We start from the raw sequence: 23,485 nt of genomic DNA, 5'->3' as shown, positions 1-23,485 counted from the left end.
GCTCCATCAATCCTACAAAGCTTTGTCTAGTACCGAAGGTGACTCTACTACCAAAGTTTAAGGTCCCTAATTTCGAAACGTTTGATGGAACCTAGTGTCCTTTGACTCATCTACATCTTTATTGTCAAAAAATGGCGGCATATTCAGATAATGAGAAGTTAATGATGCACTATTTCCAAGACAACTTAACTGGTGCGGCTATCAGGTGGTACATACAGTAAGACAAAGCCTGGGTTTGCACCTGGAAGGACTTAGCCAATGATTTCATGGCCCACTATCATCACATGATAGAGATTGCACTCGATCACATGACCCTGCAGGCGATGGAAAATAAGCCCATTGAAACATTCAGAGAATATTCTTACAGATGGAGGGATATTGCCATCCAAGTAAACCCTCCAGTGGATGACAGGGTGGCTATCTCTTTATTTGTGAATACATTGAAATATCCCTACTTCGGGCATCTTTTTGGGGTGACCCCCATGATTTTATGGATGTTGTATCCACTAGAGAAAGAATTGAAATAGCGAAAAAAGCCAAGAAAGCCAAAGGCAGTAGTTCAGAGACAGGTCCAAACAAGAAGTGGATGGGTAGGAAGAAAGAAGAAGAGGCCCAGATGATTAAGTGAAATTCTAATCAAAGAGGTCAGTACCCTAGAGGCTAAAACTGGTGGCCCAAAATAAATTTTGTTTTCAAACCTACCATAAATCAGGCAATGCATACGGGCACAAGGCCCCAATTTATGCCTCTTAGGCTCACACCAGCGTGTCAGAATTTGCAGACATGTGACAGGAACGTCCCTAGAAATTTCCAAATTAGATCTCATCCCAATGACACATGCCGAACTATTTCCTCTGTTACTTGAAAGAGGAATAATATCAGCAATACCTAGGATTTCCCAATCCGAATCCTCCCCTGCATTGGTATGATCTAGAGGCCCACTATTAGTATCGTGCCAATTCTCCCAGTCACACCATTGACCAATGCTGGGCTTTTAAGCACAAAGTGCAAGATTTAAGGGATGTGGGTTGGTTAGCCTTCAATGACAAACAACTGAGGATCTAAGGATATTCGCTGTCACATAATAGGGGGAATAATGTTTGTATAGTGGAAGAAGCAATGGAAGGGGTTTCAGAAACAGAACTTGATCAGATGTCATTAGATTGGGTGTACAGTGAGCTCATCGCCACAGGCTAGATCAAGCAAGAGGTTATTTGTCAAGTCAGTACATTCAGCTCTTGCTGGGGCAAAGAAGGGGGATCGGTGTAGCATTGCAGAACATTTAGACCATTCTTACAAGGTTTGGTGAACAACAAATGCATGGAGATTGGAAGTATCAAGAAGAGTAATGAGGTCTCAACCATTAAGGATGATAAGTTATAGCATCCTCAGTTTACTAATTGGTCATTCATACCCACCATGAAGAGGATCCCTCACCCCGAGGTAATGCCGGCTCGTCTCGTAGTCTCCCCTCCTTGTCCATTCCCATACAAAAGAAACTGGGCGATGCCATGGAGATACGACTGTGAGGCTCATGTCGAAGGGGGCACCAATAATATAGTTATGGTAAAAGGCGTAACCCGCAGCGGAAGAATATACACCCTAGAGCACTTGGAGAAAACAAACTTTGGAAAGATAAGGGAGCAGAACAAAAATGTCAAAAAGCCCGTCCCACCCTAGAAGGTGGAGGAATTTTTAAAGAAAATCAAGAATAGCGAGTACAACATCATCGATCAATTAAAAAAGATTCCTGCACACATATCTGTTTTGTCACTTCTGCTGAATTCAGAGACCCATTAGGAGGCCTTGCTCAAAGTCCTCAATTAGGCCTACATTCCTCAAGACATCAACATCGACAACTCTAATCATGTAATTGAGAGTCTCACAACAACTAATTAAATCACATTTGCTGATGAGGAGATCCCGTCAGAAGGCCAAGGTCACAACCAAGCCTTACACATCTATGTCAAGTATAGAGACCACATGGTCATGAGAATACTAATAGACAATGGGTCATCTCTTAACGTCATGCCATAGACAATGGGTCATCTCTTAAGGTCATGCCAATGACTACCCTGCAAAAGTTACCAATTGATATTTCTTACATGAGGTAGAATAATCTGATTGTGCAAGCCTTTGACAAGACCTATAGAGAATCTGTGGGATCTATAGAAATTCCTATGCAAATTGGATCAGTCACTTTCAAAATCACGTTCCAGGCCATGGCCATTACGCCATCCTATAACTGTCTTTTGGGAAGGCCATGGACACATAATAATAGGGTAGTTCCATCATCTTTGTATCAACGAGTGAAGTTAGTAGTGGAAGGAAAAATGGTGTGTGTCTATGGAGAGACCGACGCAATGGTGACCAAACCTTCCTCCACTCCATACGTAGAAGCAGCTAAAGAAGCTCTTGAGGATTCTTTTTGGGCTTTTTGAAATTATCTATGCTACTACTATGATGGAGGGTTCTTTCATCCCTTAACCTTGGATTTCTTCCTTAGCACGCATGGTCACCTCTGAAATGATCAAATCTGATATTTCCTGAGTAAGGAATTGGGGAAGCATCTCCAGAGCATTTTGACACCATTGCTGCTAGAAGGCATGAAGGATAGGTATGGCCTCAATTATGTGCCCACTTTCATAGATCGCTGAAAGAAGGCAGAAGAGAAGAAAGTATAGACAATGGAAAGGCTCATAGGGAAGGTAAGCACCAAATAGGGAGCCGAAATCCCACCAATCAATGCAAATTTCAAAAAGAGAAGCCAATCAGACCTGGAGGCAAAAATGAAGCAAATGAGCGTATCGGTCTTGGATTCGGAAGACTTCGAAGATGGCCTATGCAAATGGATTCACCCTCTACCCACGAAAGCAGAATTGCAGAACTAGGATGCTTTTGACTATCCTGTCCATTTCATGTAATAAGTTTTTTTCCTTTATGTTGAATTTTCTCTTTTGTTTTATAATCCATATTATCTCAGAAAAATTTCTATTTTTATCAGTGAAGTGGATTATGCATCACTTGCATTAGGAGTTCAACTATCAAAAAAAATGTTTGCTTTTGTTTCATGCAGGGATAAAGGAAATAACAATACCAGATCCCATGAAAAGGAAATTGATGTTAATTTTGAAAATATAATCCTAGAGGCTGAGATTGAAGAAGATGAAATGCATCTATCCCCTGAAATGGAAAGAATGTTGAAATGGGATGAAAATCCAACCTTAACCAGTAGTGACCCCACGATTACAATAAACTTGGGGACCAATGAAAAACCAAAACAAGTAAAAATTGGGGCACCATTAAAGGGTGAATAAAAGGGAAAAATAGTAAACCTTCTGAGGGAGTATTGAGATGTCTTTGCATGGTCATACCAGGACATGCCAGGTTTGGACATAGAATTGGTAACACATAAAATACCCACCTACCCTAATTGTAAGCCTGTGAAACAAAAGTTAAGGAGGATGCGACCATACATGTTGATCAAGATAAAGGAAGAGGTCCAAAAGTAGTTCAAGGATGGATTTTTAGAAGTAGCCAAGTATCCCGAATAGATGGCCAATGTAGTTCCCATAATGAAGAAGAATAGGAAAGTCAGAGTTTGTATCGATTACTAGGACCTGAATAGAGCTAGCCCTAAAGATAATTTCCCACTCTCACACATAGATGTGTTGGTGGACAATATAACTATACATGCTTTGTTTTCATTCATGGATGGATATTCGGGATATAACCAAATTATGATGGCCCCAGAGGATAAAGAGAAAATCATATTCATCACCTTATAGGGAACCTTTTGTTACAAGGTCATGTTGTTTAGCTTGAAGAATGCAGGGGCTACATACTAGAGATCCATGGTAACCTTATTCCATGACTTGATGCACAAGGAGATAAAGGTGTATATGGACAACATGATTAAGTCTCAGGATGGAGGTAACCGTGCGACAAATCTGGAGAAGCTGTTTAAAAGGTTACGAAAATGGCAATTGAAATTGAATCCAAAGAAATGCACTTTTGGTGCTACTTCGGGGAAGTTGTTAGGATTTGAAGTAAGTGAGAAGGGAATTGAGGTTAACTCAAATAAAATAAAGGCCATTTTAGAGATTCCTAGCCCCAAAACTGAGAAAGAGGTCTGAAGTTTCTTAGGTAGGCTTAACTACATAGTCCGATTCATATCTTAGTTAACTACTACTTGTGAACCCATCTTTAAGTTTGTTAAGAAAGAATAACCTGAGGAAATGGAATGAAGAGTGTCAAGAAGCCTTTGAAAAGATAAAAGAATATCTCTTGAACCCTTTGATACTAGTTCCCCAAGTATCAGGAAGATTGCTTATACTCTACTTGGTAGTACCAGAGAATTCTATAGGTTGCGTGTTAGTGCAACATGATAAGTTTGGAAGAAAAGAGTGAGCCATTTACTACCTAAGCAAGAAATTCACAAAGTGCGATTCCAAGTACTCAGATTTAGGAAAAACTTGTTGTGCTTTGGTATGGGTGGTTAGCAGGCTAAGACAATACATGTTGTATTACACAACATGGTTGATCTCCAATATGGACCCAATCAAGTATGTCTTCGAGAAACCGGTAGTGACAGGTCGGGTGGCTCATTGGCAAATGTTTTTAACTAAATATGATGTCACTTATGTGACAAGAAAGGCCATTAAGGGGAGCTCCATAGCATAATATTTGGTAGATAGAGCTGTTAAAGACTACTAACCAATGGAGTTTGCTTTCCCTGATAAGGGCATTGATTCAATAAGTCAAGAAGAAGGGGATTAGGCAGAATGGATGATGTTATTCGATGGGGCAGCTAATGTGTGGGGACATGGAATAGGGGCTGTGCTTATATCACCAGAAGATAAACATTACCCGGTCACGGCCAAACTTACCTTTCCTTGTACCAATAATGTAGTCGAGTATGAAGCATATGTATTGGGTTTGCAAGCTGCCTTGGACCAGGGCATCAAAGAATTGATGGTCAAGGGGGACTCGGCCTTGGTGATCCATGAGTTGACTGGGGAGTGGGAGACCTGAGATTTTAAGTTGATACCTTGTCAAGAGTACACCTAGGGAATGATTAAAGGATTTGACCATATCAATTTTTCCCACCTACCAAGGGAAAACAATTTGATTCCTGATGCACTAGCCACATTAGCAGCTTTGTTTAAAGTGGAACCGAGAATGGAGATTGAACCAATTCGAATAAGGGAGCAGTCAGAGCTAGCATACTGTGTAGTGACAGAAGAAGCCGATGGGAAACCATGGTTCCATGATATCAAAACATACATTCAAAGGAAAAAAGTATCTCGAAGGAGCCTCCAATAACGATTAGAAAACAATCAGAAGGTTAGCTATGAGATTCTTCTTGGATGGGGAAGTACTACATAAGAAAAATCATGACATGACCCTCTTACAATGTGTAAAGGTGCAAGAGGCAAGGCAAATTATGCAAGAATTCCATGAAGGTATTTGTGGTACCCATGCCAGAGGTCACTTGCTGGCTCGAAAGATCTTTAGGAGCGGATACTATTAGATAACCATGGAGAGAGACTGCATAGAGTACGCTCAGAAATACCATAAGTGTCAAATTTATGGAGATCGTATATAAGTTTCCCTAACTTAACTCCAAGTTTTATCTACGTCTTGGACTTTCTCAACCTGGTACATGGATGTGATTGGGCCGATAACCCCAAAGGCCAGCAATGGGCATTAATTCATTTTTGTAGCCATCGATTATTTCACCAAGTGGGTAGAAGTGACATCGTTCCCTAATGTCACTCAAAATGTGATCAATCACTTCATAAAGAGAGAATTGATCTACAGGTATGGGATTCTAGAGAGAATAATCTCGGATAACGCCATAAACTTGAACAATAAAGTGATGAAGAAGTTATGCGGACAGTTTAAGGTCAGATATCATAACTCGACCCTTTATAGACCACGGACGAATGGATCTGTTGAAGTAACCAACAAGAACATCAAGAGTATCTTGGAAAATATGACAGATACCTACAAAGATTGGCACGACAAGCTCCCATTTTCCTTGTTAGCCTACAGAACCACAGTTCGAACCTCTATAGGGACTACCCCTTTCTCTTTGGTGTATGGAATGGAGGCTGTAGTTTTGATAGAAGTTGAAATCCCATCCTTACTAGTCCTAGAAGAAGTAGAGTTAACTGAGACAGAATGGATACAATCAAGATATGACTAGTTGAATCTGATTGAAGAGAAAAGAATGGGCACCATAGTTCGCGGGCAGTTGTACCAAAGGAGAATGATGAGGGCATTCAATATAAAGGTGCAACCTCGACAGTTTCAAGAGGGAGACTTAGTATTGAAGAAGATTCTGCCAATCCATACTGACCCTCGTGGCAAGTGGACTCCCAATTATAAAGTACCATATGTGGTGAAGAAGGCATTTTCAGGAGGCACCCTGTTGTTGGCAGATATGGACGGAACCGACCTTCTGCACCCTATCAACTCAGATGCTGTAAAGAAGTACTTTGCTTAGAAACCATGTAAACTCTCAAAAGGACTTCAATAAAATGTTTGTGCGTCGCTCATGTTTGGATTAAATGATAGATTGTCATTCTTGGCTGACCAGTTTTCCCATAAAATTAACCAAACTTTTATTTATCATTTGTTAAACTCTTTGAGCCTGAATATCAAACCATTTAATTATGAACTTATTTTCCAAAAGTTTAATTGGGTTTGGGGTTTCAAGGGTCTGACAAATCATGCGAGACAACAATTAGCTGCCAAAGTGACTATAGGCCATTTTTCTGCTACCAAAGAAGAAAAACGAGAAAGGGAAAATCCCTTGCTAGCCCTTTTGAGTTTGAAATATTGAATTCTTGATTTAGCCATTAAAGGGCCATACCCTACACGGGGGCAGTTTTAAAAAGATTTCATCCCAGAAGGAGTTCAAATCAAGATAGAGTTAAGATTCCTTCATGAAAAAAACAAAAAACAAAAAACAAAAGGTGTAATAAAAAGAAGAAGATGCAAAAAAGAGGAAAAGGAAGAAGAAAGAAAAACAAGGGATATGTTGCAAAAGTGATCCTTGACTTATGACTACCCTTTATAAAATTTGGACTTTATTGTATCTTTTTCTTCTTTAACCCACATCCCTTAGCGTACAATATGGTCCTAATTACAGCCCTGACCAGATTGATACATATTTTTGTTTCTAATGATTTGTTAGACTCAATGTTGAGTTTGAACTACATAATGACCTGATCCTGAAAAGGTATGTAGACAGCTTGTTCAAATTGAAAAGTTCGGCGAATACCTTGCAAACGCCTCACCACAAACTAGGGCAAAAAACATCACTAGGGGATGGGATTCTTGAACCTTAGTTTCCCTTTTCTTTTGAAAAACCATATCCTCAAACCTACGTTTCGTACCGAGTCTTAAAGACCATCTTGAAATCAAAACATGGGCATAATTTGACTAAACGTGGACAAACAGCTGAACATGAGAGTCTTATCGGTTTCGCGGCACAAAAATAAAGTGGAAGAGAGGACTTATTCCATGAAATTGGGGTAGTTTGTGCAAAAGGGGAAAGTCAACTATTCAAAAGATTTAACCTAATAAATTAACATCAATATCATTTGGCTTTAGAATATTAGCATAAATTTTCCTTTTGAAACTGTATTGGAACGTGGTAAAACATTCATTTGGTGCATACGATCTTTTGATTTAGCAATTTGATGTCATAAATGCATAACCTTTCATTATTGTAGAGAGAGAGAGAGAGAGAGAGAGAGAGAGGGATGGATAGTCAAAGAAGCTCAATTGGGATCACCGATACACTTTCCTAAAAGGAGGGTCCTCACAGTGAATGTGTAAGAGGGCCAAGATTAGTCACAAATAAATGTAATTGGGGTAGATTTCATATTAAGTTTCAGGGGAGCCAATTCAAGAACTTTTATATCGGATTGGAATTTGAAAACGTGAGATTGGGTCATTAATTATGGTCACGTCGGGAAAGAAAAATCATGCATCATCATGCATTGCATAAAAAAAATAAAAAATGCATACACATCATATCATGCAACATGCATACGCATCCTCGCATCCTTGCATAGTAAGTAGCAACATGCATCACATAGCATCTTTCAGTCACATTGGTCTTGTTGTATAGATTTTTGCACATCCCTTTCCTTCTTGGTGCAAACAATCGCTATTTTGATAATATCTGAATACTGGGGCAACTGAACCAGTTTCAATTTTGATTCATTTATCTTGAAACTGGGGGGAAAATGACCTAGGAACCAATTGATTCATTCAATTTGAAACTGGGGCAACTGACCCAAGAACTAATTGATTCATTCACTTTGAAACTGGGGCATCTGACCTAGGCTGAAATTGAGTCATCTACAATCTTGCAAAGGCTCTCGGGGTCCTGCACCCGAGCATTCATTCGGGATCTAAGGATGCTACACCTGATTGGTTATCCCTAGTGGAATAGCCATTTTCTTGGGACTCAAGATCCTACACCTAAGTACTCATATTTTAGTGGCTCGGATCCTTGTATCCACTACAGCTCGAATTCCTACATTCAAAGCAAGTCATCCTTGTGTTGTTTTGGCTCGGATCCTCGTATCCGCTATGGCTTGGATTCTTACATTTGCAGCAAGTCATCCTTGTGTTGTTTTGGCTCGAATCACCGTATCTGCTATGGCTCGGATTCTTACCTTCGAAGTAAGTCATCCTTGTGTTGCTTTGGCTCGGATCCTCATATCTGCTACGACTCAGATTCTTACACTTAAAGCAAGCCATCCTTGTGTTGTTTTGGCTCGGATCCTTGTATCCGCTACGGCTTGGATTCATACATTCAAAGCAAGCCAAACTTATGTTGTTTTGTTTTGGCTCGGATCCTCGTATCCGCTACGGCTTGGATTCATACATTCAAAGCAAGCCAAACTTATGTTGTTTTGGCTCGGATCCTCGTATTCACTATGGCTCGAATTCTTAGATTCGAAGCAAGCCATCCTTGTGTTGTTTGTGCTCAGATCCTCGTATCTATTGCAACTCGGATTCTTACATTCGAAGCAAGCCATCCTTGTATTGTTTTGGCTTGGATCCTCGTATCTGCTACGGCTTAGATTCTTACATCGAAGGAAGCCATCCTTATGTTATTTTGGTTCAGATCCTTGTATCCTCTACGACTCATATTCTTACATTCAAAGTAAGCCATCCTTGTATTGTTTTGGCTCGGATCCTTGTATATGCTGTGGCTCGAATTCTTACAATCGAAGCAACACATCCTTGTGTTTATTTGGCTCGGATCTTGTATCCACTACGGCTCAGATTCTTACATTTCAAGCAAGCCATCCTCGTGTTGTTTTGGCTCGGATCCTCATATACACTAGCTCATATTTCTATATCTAGTGCACGTTACCCCCTTGTTTTGGTGCACTAGCTCAGATTCCTACATTCAGTGCACGTTACCCTCTTGTTTTAGTGTGCTAGCTCGAATTCCTACATTTGGTGCACGTTACCCCTTTGTTTTGGTACGCTACCTTGGGTTCCTACATCTGGTGCACATTACTCCTTGTTTTGGTATGCTAGCCCAGATTCCTACATCCGGTGCACGTTACTCCCTTTGTTGACTTTTTGAGTCTGTCTCTATTTTGATTATGAAAAATCACAGTATCTCATATGTGTGCTAAGTGTATGAGCATGTTTACTTTTCTAAGCATAGATGACAGATGAGAGATGGAAGCCGAAAAGCACGTAAACAAGTACATTTTTCAGCATATTCCGTGGAATTGCAAAGGAGCAACGTATGAAGATTGACTTCCTTTTCAAGTTGTATTATATTTTTATATTTATCATTTTGGGTCTGTAATCTTATATGATATGTAATAATTAATGCATTGCATGCATGATAGGACTGATAAGCTCCAATGACCATAGGGAACCAAATGACCGTTGGGCAAGTCGACCAACGCCAAATTTTGGGGGTTAACTCTCAAAGACCATAGATTGACTTTAGGACCCCAAAATATCACTTGAAAAGTCCCCTATAACTTAGAAATGAGAATTATGCGAGAAGGAGTGACTTTATATAGAAATTAGGACTTAAATGCATAGATTTTGTATGTTTGGTCGATCAAACCAAAACATACAGAACACCTTCGGTCAACTGAACCTCCCCAGTGTTGACTGTTGACCACTTGGTTGACCGAACTAGAACACACATAAATCTTCATTCGAATGAACCTCCACTGGGTCAACAATTTGACCCTTCGGTCAATCGAACTACAATGCTCTGGTCGACTGAATTGACACGTGGGGAGATCCCAACGGCCCGGTCGACCGAACTCTCTGTACAAAAATTGCCTGGCTGACCGAACACCAAATTTTGGTCAATCAAGCTCATGTCTGGTCAACTGAACCTTGGAGGGGTCAGAATCGCCTTTGGACGGTCGGCCAAACATGTAGTCAAAAAATTCCCTGGTCGACCGAACTTGGCAACCTAGTCGATCAAACCATAAAAATGGTTGATTGAATCTGTCAAGTTGCTCAAATTTTACCGAGGTTAAAAATGAGTTAATTGGGTTAAACTTATTTAAAACTTTTTAAATTATTCCCACTATGGGGTTAAACTTATTTAAAACTTTTTAAATTATTCCCACTATGTCCCCAATGGTCAAAATTTTGGGCATCTCTATATATATGTCCTCATTTGCCCTGATTAAAGAGAGATTAGCAAATAAGATTAACAAAAATCCTCTAAAAGTTTTATACTCCTATTTGCCATACTACATATTTTTCAAGCCAAATTTTTCGTACTATTTTTGATTCTTCTTTGCAAAACCATCTTTGATAAAGAGAGCATTTATTGCATTCTCCTCATTTGCATTATTGTTGCAACTTGAAGAGTGAATATATTTGTGTGAGTCATACATTATTTTAAAGCTAATATACTTTGTCATTTTTTATTGTTGAAATTATTTTTTAGAGAGTTAGCTTGAGTTGATCCCAGATTATTTCATTGATAAATATTATCTTGGGATGACTCTTTTCAACTTGTGAATCATGCATTATTGTTGCAAGTATTCAAAGGCTTGTTCTTGTGCTTTGTGAAATATTTTTTTCAAACAAGCTTGATTTCAAATATTTCTTGTGTTAGAATTTTTAGAAAATCATCTTAGATATATTTTGATTATATTCTCTGAAAAACTTTGAAACCCTATTTGTGGTTGATATATATCTATATATTGTTTCAAAGATAGATTGCAAACACACTCTCACACTTGGATTGCCTAGTGACATTATCTTAAGAGTTGTAGTATTATCTGCACTGAGCTTATAGTTCGGTTATTTGAAGTGCATTAGTTATTGCTTGTGCGTATAGGTACATAATCTACTTTTTAAGAGCGTTTGAGTTGTACAAAAAATTTGTATTGAATATCTATTGTATTCCAAGCATGGCCTGAGGGGGCTTTAATCTAGCCCGTAAGAATTGGTAGGGTCTTCTCCGCCCTGTAAGGAGAGTGTGTACAGGTTCATGTCAGCCCTGTGAAATTGACTTGACTGTAACCGGTACTACTCCACCCATTAAGTGAGCATTAGTGGTAATATTCGGGCTTGCGAGTTGAGACGGGGACATAGGCACAGTTGGCCGAATCCCGATATCATTTCTTGTGCCTGCTTTTAATTTATGCATCTTAAATTCCAGCACTTTAATTTTCAGCACATGTATGCTTAGATTTAATTAATTATGAATGTGTGCATAATTTAAATATTGTGAATGATTGGGAAATATATAGACAGATCCTAGAATGAGTATTACTGCTGCTGATTTGGATATACTTAGGGGAGAAATTTTAAATACACAATTCATCCCCCTCTTGAGAATACACCAATTCCAATATCCTTATTTTGGTGCGCTATCTCAGATTCTTATATCCAATGCACATTACCCCCTTGTTTTGGTACGCTAGTCCGGATTCCTACATCCGTTGCATGTTAACCCCTTGTTTTGGTGCGCTAACTCGGATTCCTACATCTGATGCACGTTACCCCCTTATTTTGGTACGCTAGCCTGGATTCCTACATCCGGTGCACGTTACCCCCTTGTTTTGGTGCACTAGCTCAAATTCCTACATCTGGTGCATATTACTCTCTTATTTTGGTATGCTAGCCTAGAAACTTACATCTGGTGCACGTCGCTCCTTGCCTTGGTACACTAACTCGGATTCCTACATCCAATGCAACTCACCTTCAACCCCTTGTGGTTCTGTGCGAACCACTAACCTCCACTAACCACTAACCCCTACTAATTACTAACTTTCCAGAGAAATGTGCAACATTCCCATATTGCCCTAGTTACTCTTTTTCGATCCTAGATTGGCAGAGGCAAACCATACTTGATTGATTCAAAAGCCTTAAGCAAATGCGTGACCTAGTTAAAATAGGTGTCTTTTATGTTTACAGGCTTGTTACTACAAATAACGTAGGAGAGTTCCTACTGTTAGATTGAAGCAACAAAGTCTATAAAGAAGGGCAGTTGTAGATACCCCAATTTTAAACAGGCCATTTTTCGAGACGATCCGACTTAATAAAGGTTGACTTTGAGTCATGAATGATCCCGAGTTTCAAAAGTTAAGTCCTTTGAGTCCTGAGTTTTAAAGTTGAGTCCTACTACCATTTACTTTTAGTTGGGTCCTTTAATTTCAAAATTAATTTCCTTTATTTTAAAAATAAGTCCTATTATTTTCAAAATTTTGAGTCCTTTTAATTTTCATTTTAAAATTGAGTTCTTCTAATTTTTAGTGGAATTCCTTAAATTTCAAAATTGAGTTGTTTTATCCTTTTCATTTGGAAATTGAGTTTTTCAATTTTTAATTTAAGTCCTAGAATTTTTAAAATTGAGTCTTTCTAATTTTTGAATTTTTAGATTTTTAGATCAAGTCTTTCAATTTCTGAATTGAGTCTTTTAGTTATAAGATCGGGTCTTTCAATTTCAAAATTGGGTATTTGTTTGAGTCTTAAGGTCATGTCATTACCGGGTATTCTTTGGTGCAAGATTGGTCAGCTTTGATATTGGGACTTTAGTCCAAATCAAAAAATGCATGAGGTCACACTTTATTCAGAAAAGTTGGGGAGGGGGGCACGTGCCCAAAATTTGGAATACAAAGAAATGTTGACAGTCACATTTAAATGTAAAAAGAATACAAAAAAAGTGCACATGCAGAAAGTTACAACTGAAAAATACAAGGAAAAAAATGCAAAAATACAAAAAATACAAAAATACAAGGAAATTCCAACCCAAATACATAAGAGTTACATACAGGGAAGTACAAAAATGGTACAAGCACACAAGGAAATGTTGTAGGGAAAGGCAATACGGGGGTACATCCAATATGTGAAAAATATACAAAAAAAATTATGAAAATAATAAATACAAGAGAATGAAAACTCAAGCAGACCTAGTCCCTTGTTACCAGCTAGCATAGCTGGAGGCGTTCCCCAAGCATCCAATGCACAAAGAGAAACAGCAAGGCAATCTTTCAATAGGAATTCAAAAAAATAAAATAAGAGAGAAATTCACATATGCAATGATGAGGGAGTTAAAATATTCCCTGCCAGCATGGCACGAATAAAAGGGGAATTCTATTAGAACAATCCCATTAGAGAGGCATTTTGGCACCAAACAGGCTGCCCAGACTCCTTATAAATAGGGAGTCTCGCACAGTGCATTGAAGAGGCATCTGAGGGAATTGGGGGATAAGAAAGAAAAAGAGACATAGAGAATTGGGGGAGGGGCAAGTAAAAATAGGAAATAAGAAGAGAGCTCTGCAAAAAATGAGATCAGTAGAGGAAGCTATGCAGATTGGAGAGTTGTAAGACTCTACAAAATTAGGATAGTAGAGAGCAAGGGGCAGGGAGCAGTGAGCAGAAAGTAGAGAGCAAAGGGTAGAGAACATCACAGGAAGGAACCAGAAGCAGAGCAACACTCAGGGCACACCACATATTCAAAATTCCAGATTAGACAAGCCCAGACATACATAGAAGCGGGAGAAGAAGACCGGAGAAGAGAAGAAGAGAAGGTAAAATATATAGCTCTCCAACTTATCTCATTCAATCTTTAAGATAATTATGTGTGAGTATGAATACAGGTTCCCCCCTATGGTTTTAGGTTCATATTTGAACCTGACCTTAGAGCACTCCTAAACCCAGACATGAATCCCCAAATCCAAACCTGAAATTGGGTTTGAATCCTTCAAACCAAAAGCCACCCCTACAAACCTAAGTCAAAAGTAGAGCTCGAATTTCTAACCTGAACCCGAACTCGAGTTTGAACTACTATGCCATACTCAAACCAAAATTGAGCCTCAACCTGAACTTGAACCCCTAATCCGAACTCGAACTCGAGTTTGGACCACTGAGCCTGAACCCAACCCAGACAAAACCCCCACTCATTTTTCAAAAAAAAAAAAAAACCAACTCCCACTTGCTTTAAAAAAGCCCAACCCCCCACTTGTTTCAAAAAACAAGCCCAACTTTTTTTTGTAAACAAACCCAAAATCATTTTAAAATAAAGTTGTTGACCCTATGGGTCACACCCTTGTTTTGATTGTGAAAAATACTCTGGTATTTAATGGTTGCCAAGTTTGTGTGCAGGTTCTTATTGGCAAGTTCATATGATGACTTGCGGTAACCTGAAGAGAAGCGAAGACCCAACATATTTATTGTTGTATTTTTTATCATTGGGTCTATAATAATTTCAATTTAAATGGGTTTCTAATAATCTCGACATGTCATGCATGTAGGAAGTAAGCTCAGCAAAGATCATACATAGACCATAGAAAGACCTTAGGGATCACCCTTCGATCGACCGAGACAAGATTTTTGGGCTTTGTTTAAAAGCTCAAAAATTACCTTAGAAAGACCCTAAGTCCGAGCACTCACACTAAGGAAAGTCCCCATTATCACAAATATTATCTAGGGAATATTATGTTTTGAAATTGGACTTTAAATGCAAAATCATATGACTTCAGGCAACTGAACTTGGCAGTTCATTTTGCTTCGATCGATTAAGCAATGGACTAATTCAATCGTTGACTTGACTTCTGGCGACCGAACTGAAAACAATGAATTGTCTTCAGTCGACCGAACATTCATTGGTACTTGGTCTAACAACTCGGGTGTCCGTACTCTTATGTTCAAAATATCCTCGGGCGACCGAATTAACAAGTTTAGGCTACCGAACTTAGGGACATGCAACCGAATCACAAACCTCTTGGAAATCTCCTCGGTTCAGCAAACCAAACATACATTCAAGCACTTGAACCTCAAAAATGCACTTTTCCTGTTGTGTCTATTCAGGCGACCAAACTATGGGTTGGGCACCCAAAACTCTCGGGTTTGTCCATTTTTTACCGAGTTTAAAAAGGGTTAAATGGGGTTAATATTTTTAAATGGCTTTTAAATAATACTAATAATTACCCCTATGTCCTTAACAGTCATAATTTAGCCCATGTCTATATATAGGGTCTCATTTGCAAGATTCACATAAGATTAGGGAGTTTGATTGAGAAAACTTTTCTCTGAATTTTGGAAATTCCTTTCTTCATACACATCCCATATACTCATCCTTTTATCATTCCCTTGCCAAATCTTTTTGAGTGAGTATATCTTGAAAGATCCTACAAAGCTATTACTATCATTACTTTGATTTTTTTTTTTGTTTGAGAGTTTAGCCAAAGGTTTTTCCCCATATTAACTAATATTCTTTGTGTGGAAAAACCTTATAGCTAGTGGGTCTTTGCACCACCATTGCAAGATTCACTTGGCTCGTGTTTTTGATTGTGCAAATATTTTGCACAAGCATTCTTTTCAAACATCTCTTGAGCTACATTTTGAGAAAATCATTTAAGAGATTTTTGTACATCCTTGTTGCAACTCTTTGAAACACTTGCTATGATTGATTAACATTAATTGTTAGTTTCAAAGATATATTATTTGCACACTCTTTGAGGTTATTGCATATTGACATTTGTAAGAGTGTAGTTGAACACATTGCACAGACCTTATAGTTCTTACATCATTGATGTGCATTGATTATACTATGTTGTGTTGTAGTACATAGTCTGTTTAGTTGAGAAGCACATTTTCATGTACGTAAATTTACATTTGTTGTATTCCAGGCATGGGCTTGAAGAGGGAGACTAGCCCTGTTGAATAGTCCAAGATTGGCTTAAACCTGATTAGGAAAGTTAGGTGCACCATCCTAGTAAGGTGTGGTTAGGTTGAGATCAGCCCCGCTAATTAACCTAGTTGTAACAGGTGCTGCTCCACCCATTAAGTGAGCACTAGTGGAATCCTTGTGCTGGTGAGCCAAGACGGGGACGTAGGCACAATTGGCCAAACCCTTATAACATATCATGCATGTTCTTTGTATTTATGTAATTTATTTACTGCATATATATGTTTCATTGTGAATGATTGGATTTATAATTGCATAGATAGACCCTAGGTTGCGCAATACTGCTGATCTGGTTTAACTTAGGAAGGAATATTTTAAATACTCAATTCACCTCCCTCCTTTTGGGAATACATCAAAGCTAACAAAAGCCTAAAGCCCATTAAAAAAAAAAACACCCGAAACCCATGTGTCTTTAAAAAGCTCAAAACCCTTTTTAAAATCAACCCAAAGCTTGAAGCCCATTTTAAAAGCTCTAACTCAAGCCCATTTAAAAAAAAAAAAAACTTTAACCTCAAGCCCATTTTAAAATAAACCCAAAGCCCATTTAAATTATTTTATTTCTAACCCCCTGGCCTAATTCACCTTTAAATCCATCCACGCCCATATATGTTTCTCTTAAAGACCAAGCCCAACAAGCCCTGAAGCCCAAACATGTTTCTAAAAAATAGAGCCCAACTCATTTTAAAAATACCCAAATCAAGCCCATTTAAAAATAACCCCAGGCCCACTTGTACCTAACCCAAACGAGTCCAAGCCCACTTGGGCTCACCCGGATCTACGTGACCCGTCGGGTTGACTCGTGTGAGTCAATCCTGGCACAGCACATCAGGTCGAGACCAATTAACTCGTCTTCAACCCAACCTAAAACTCTAACAGATCTGGACTTTCTGAAACCCTAGATCTAAGTCGGCACTCCTCACATATGCAATCAGGAAGATGATACACAGACAATCATGCACGTAAAAAAATCTTAAAAATCAAGGTAAGAAAAAATGTATCTTTCTCAAACACTTTTGGAATCTGAAGGACCCTCTTCAGGTCAGCATCAACCTTCTCCTTTGAAGCATCCCCTCGGTTTTGCTGTCCACCTTGGTTTCACCCAAGGACTTCGAATTTGCCCGGATTTAACCACGAAAGCAAGAGAAGGGATTGTTTGAAGCTTGGTCATCTTTAGGGAGTTGTAGAGAGGACATAGAGGGAGATAAAGGCTAGGTTTCAGGGTCATGGGGAGTTAGGGTTTCTTGAAGATCAGTTCCTTTCAAAGAAGTATGAGAGAGGGGAGGGTTTCAATTTTTGGTCGATGGAAAGGAAGAAGCTTCAGGAAAAGATTCTGAGAGCTGAAGCACCATGGAAGATGGAAGGTTCAAGGACTTGGAGTTTTCAAAGAAGATAGGGCAAAGAGATTAGGAACCATAAGCGTTTCCATTAGAGACCCAGGATGAACCAGGTCTTTCAAGGGTTATAGATAGCTTGAAAACTGAAAGAGGAGAGAGCAGAGAGGGAAGAGAGCTTGAGAGAGAAGACAAAAAGTGAGAGGGGAGGGTTAGCAGAAACCCTAGGGTTTAGTTTGCAAAGAGGGAATGGACAACGGAGAGAAAGATTTTTGAATGGAAAAATGAAAAAATGGGAAGAAAAAAATGTTTGGTTTAAATATGTTTGCCCCCGGAGCCATAGCATGCTGACATGTGAAGCCCCCATCCTCCACACATTCAAAGGGCTATGCGTCTCTCTCCGAATTGTCAAATTAGTGCTTTCTAGGGACGATAAAAAATTAAGCCACGTCATTAATCCACGTGAGTCAACCCTCCACCCTACTATTTGTGCTTTTTAAGAATGGTTTAGATCTAAGCCATGTCACCAATCTGCGTCCGCATGAGCTCCTCCACTCAGTCACTGCCTGTTGACTTTATGAGTATGATTTTTGTTTTGATGCTGATGAAACACAGCGAACTTATGTGTGTATTTATCATGTGCATAGGTCTACAATTGAGATCACACATAAGGAACAGGGAGCATAGAGACCAAGAAGGATAATATACATACACCTGGCGTACTCCATTGAGTGAAAAGCATGAAGACTGAAATTTTTTTTGTTTTTATTATAATTGCATTTAGTTTTTGAGTCTGTAATAATGGACTGTAATATTTGCATGTCATGCATGATAGGGTATATGCTAAAAAATGACCTTAGAAAGAACCTAAGTCCTTGAACTTGCACTTGCACTTATGAAAGTAACCATTATCACATATACTATTAAGGGAAACTTTTGATTTAAATTTGGACCTAAATACATACTTTTAGTGTGTTCGGTCGACCGAACCAAAACCTATATAAACTATTTGGTCGACTAAACCTCCCAGGGTCAACAGGTTGACTATTTGGTCGACCATTTTAAAAATGAACTCAAACAACCTGGTCAACCGAATTAGCACGCGGCTGATTCCCAATGCCCCCATCAACAAAACTTTTAGTTGAAAAATGACCTAGTCGACCAAACCTATGAATTTGGTCAATTGAACATATCCTTGTCGATCGAACCTCGGGGGGTTCAAAATAGCCTTAATCTAGTCCACCAAAACCTTAGCTCAAAAATGCCTCGGTCAACCAAACCTAGCAATATGGTCGATCGAACCTAAAATCCAGTCGACCAAACCTCTCAGGGTTGGCAAATTTTTGTCGTAGTAAATCAAGGTTAATTTTCATTAAACTCAATTAAACATTTTCAAAATTTCCCAGTGTGTTCCCAACAGCTATATTTTTCCCCAACTCTATAAATACCTCCTCATTTGTCATAATTAAGAGACGATTAGGGTTTTAGATTAGCCAAATTTCTCTGAAAATTTTATTGGGCAAAATCATTCATACTCCCATATCTTTTCAAATATATTGCCAAAATATACCTCACATACTCATCTAGCCATTTATTTTGAGTGAGATTAGTTTTTCATATTCATCTTACTAGCTTAAACTCTCCCTCACTTGTATTTTATTGTGCATTGATTTTTGGAGAGTAGCTTAAAGTTTTTCCCATAATATTTCACTTATAAATATTGGATTGGGAAAAACTCTTGCTTGTCTTAAGATCTTGCGTCCTTATTGCAAGGTTCATAAGCTTGCTTTGTGCTTTGACAAAAATATTTTTAGAAAGCTTAAACCCTAATATCTATTGTGCTTTACATTTGAGAAATATTATCGTGATATTTGTTTAGGGTTGTAGAGACCGTTTGACTATTCACATTACAAGCATATTAGCTTGATATCAAAAGTCTCACTCTCACATACACACATTGACATACATACTACTGAGAGTTAACACATTGTTAACAAAATCTCACTTGAGCTTCACATCCTATCATATTTGAGTGCATTGACTACATCGTGCATATTGGTACATATCTTCTGGTATTAGAAACATATTTGTTTGTACATAAATTTCAATTATTTGTTGTATTCTACGTGTAGCCTGAGGGGGTTTGATCTCATCCGGAAGGATTAGTTGTTAGGGCCTTCTCTGCCCCACAAGGAGAGTTTGTAGAGGTTGAGGTCTTCTTTAATTTGACTTGGTTGTATTAGGTGCCACTCCACCCGTTAATTGAGCCTTAGTGGAATCCTCTTATTTAAGAACTTGAGGTGGGGATGTAGGCATTGTTGGCCGAACCTCAATAACATTTCTTGTGTCTGCTTTTAATTTTTGCATTTAAATCTCATAACTAGAATGTTTGCATTTGATTATTTTAATATTTGATTAAGTTTATAATTATATAGAAAGACCCTAGGTTTGTGTATTACTGCTGTTGGAATTTGAAGTGACCTAGGGAGAAAATTTTAAATACCCAATTCACCCCCCTCTTGGGAATACACCAATTCCAACAATTGGTATCAGAGCATCGTTGCACTTGGCTTAACAACTTTTGCAAAGGATTGCAATGGCTCACATTGGTGTATCCCCATTCGAAGAGGGATGATCACCTTCCAGTCCTCCATTGTTTTGTGGTGTTAACTACACCCACTGGAAAATTTGAATGAGCATCTTTATAAAATCTATGGACTGGAGGACCTGACAAGTGATTGATAAAGAAATTTATATGCCAGTGAAAAATGATAATAGTTTGATGCATGCAAATTCAATTGCCATGGACATGCTATATTGCGCTTTAGATTCTAACATCTTTATTGAAATTATGGCATGTAAGAGGGCGAAAGAAATTTGGAATGAGCTTGAAAGAAAATATGGAAAGACCTAGGAGAAAGAGATTACTCCTCTCAATAATCCCAGCTCAAATAATCAGGAGGAGGTAAATCATGGACTAGTAACGCTAATAGACACTAAGGTATATGATTCTAACTCTGCCTCATTTACACATTCATGCGATAATTCATGTGATGCATGTTGAGATGATTCATGTGCAAAATTCGGTGATACATTTTATGATGAATCATCTATTGAATGTAATAAAAGCTCTATTGTTAATGCATGTGATGATTCTCGTAAAGAATATTGTGATATAACTGGTTATGAATCATCCGTTGAATCTTGTGATATACTGGTTGATGTTAATGCATGCACTAATTCTGGTAACATTCCTTGTATTGAATATTGTGATGAATCTTGTGCTGAATTGATTGATGGGAGTATGCCTTTGAATGAAAAACTAAAGAGAACTTTATCGAAAACACATAAGCTTCTAGTTATAATGGATAAAATGAAAGCTATATTGAAGAATGAGAATAAGAAAGTGGTGAAGAAATTAAATGAATTAAAATAAAATCATACTACTCTAGAGAAGAAGAAGATTAATAAAATATTGAAGATCATCTGCATAGAAGAACAAATAAAAAATGATAAACCCTACAAAAGGGGTCTATCTCTAAAGTCCCACAGTCTTAAAAACTCTAATGCCTCTTCTAAACAAAATAGAACAAATAAGCAAACACCTTCGTTTGCACGTAAAGCCTGCTTGTTCAAGGAAATAAAAGGACACATCGGTTTTTCTTGCTTATGTAGGAATGCCAGAGGATTGAATAAGGAAATGATGTGGGTGATTATTGTAACGCCCCGAACCTAAAAACCTAGTTTGGTGCATTATACCCTAAATAACCATGCTTCATGGTGCCCGGAACTCGCCTGGTGGGACCCAAGTGCCACATATTCCATTTTCTTATACCTGTTATTCCATTAACAATTACGCAACAGAAAACATGACTACAAACCTCAGTAAGTATAATACCATAGTTTTCCACATCTATCTACATTCCAAAATAAACCATTCATTCCAAAACTTCTAGTATTCATAACTCAAAAACATAAAACATAAAACATAAATTTATACAACCCAAAAGTATCATCAAGTTTATACCCTTTTTATTTTCTATAGCCCAAAAATTCTATATTAATCCCAAGCTCTCTAAGTTTGATCCCATGGAGATCATGAAAAAGATAAATTTGCATTCGGGTGAGACACTTCTCAGTAAAGGAAGAAACAATATATTAAATCAGCATGTGGCCAACATAAGCTTTGTAAATAACATATAAAATTATCATTTGCATTTAATCATCATTTTTAAAATCCTTTCTTGAGCTTGATCAAACACATTCAAGGGAATTTTACCAACAAGATTTCCTAAGGATTGGGGTGTTTACCCGCCCATACAAGTAGCACCCCTCTGCTCTGATACTTTAGGCAACCAATGGCCACAATTGAAGCATATTAGGGAACTTACCTTACTTAGTAAGCCCTTAAGTGAAGAAGTAATCACGTACTCACATAGTTCATACAAAAGTTTACCAGTAAAGGCTCTTGAGAATAAGGAAATTTATCTGCCCATAAAAGTAATTTTCCTCTCCCATAAAACATTATGCAGCCTATTTCTACATATGATACCTATTAGGGCACTCGCCTTTCTCAGCAAGCGCTCGGGCGAAGAGGTTGCCCCGCCCATATAAGTGTATATCATACTAGTGTGAATATTGATACTACAATGTACAATTCATTCTTACTTTACTTGGCATTTGTTATCTCTGTATATACATTGTTTCATGTTCCCAATAGTTCATATTACGTAGTTCACTTTCATAGTTCACATTACATAAATCTCATGTAAACTCCACCTTGCGTGGATCTCATGTAAAGTCCATCCAATGTGGATCTCATGTAAAGTCCATCCTGCGTGGATCTCATGTAAAGCCCACCTTGTGTGGATCTCATGTATAGTCCACCTTGTGTGAATCTCATATCATATACTTCCTTTGTAACAGTTCACATCACGTGAATCTCATGTCATATCAAACAATACACATGCAATACATATTTTTATCACATTTTAGTATTCCCAACATCTCATAAATGTACGTATCATAATTTAGCACAGCATTTTCATTCTTATTACATTTCCTACATAACCTACATTTCATATATATAACATAATTCAACACAAAATTTCCATTTTACTCATGCCACACAATTTAGCAATATATTTCAAACATGTTCTATAAAATAAGCCAACCCTCATTTATTATTCTTATACTGAAATTATACCTTTAATTTCTTACATAATTATCCTGAAAAATCTTTCACTTTCATCAGTCCATTTTCACATATACATAACTAATAAAACAGCCCTAGGCTCAGAAATTATAATTTAAATGGTTGACACTTTAAGCTCATACGAAAACATATACATTTATTCATAACATAATCCATTTATCCATTTAATTCATAAAAATGGTTTAATATATATTCCCCTTTACCTGCTTTCTTAAACTACACCAATAGGAACCCCAGAAGATTCCTGTGACGCTCACTCGAACCTTGAATCAAAAATGCTAATTTAATCAACTAAACCCCAAATAACCTACTATTTATGCATTTCCTCAACATATAAACCTCAAATAAACATTTAAAACCCTAAAACTAAGAATCTTCACCCTTACCTCAACTTTGGAGTGTTTTCCGAAAAGCCCAATTTAGAAATCTGCTCCGCTAGATGTGTAGAGAATCTTCCTTAGAACACCGTGGCGGTCTCCGATCGTTGATTCAGGTTGAATATGAGCTGAATTCTTAGAGAGAAGGGAGAGAGGTGTTTTAGAGAGAGAAATAATGGAGGAAAATGGTTTTCTTCGCAAGGAAGCTTCCTCAAACCCTTTTATACTCAAACTTGTCATGTGGCCTCGTCGACGAGAAGATAAGATTCTTCGATGAGGCACAGAAGGAAATTCGTCGATGAAAGGATGCGTTCGTCGATGGAACTTAAAATCTGAA

Source organism: Malania oleifera, chromosome 1 (assembly GCF_029873635.1).
Source record: "Malania oleifera isolate guangnan ecotype guangnan chromosome 1, ASM2987363v1, whole genome shotgun sequence".
NCBI classification, from domain to species: Eukaryota; Viridiplantae; Streptophyta; class Magnoliopsida; order Santalales; family Ximeniaceae; genus Malania; species Malania oleifera.
Note: the sequence above shows the minus strand (reverse complement) of the source record.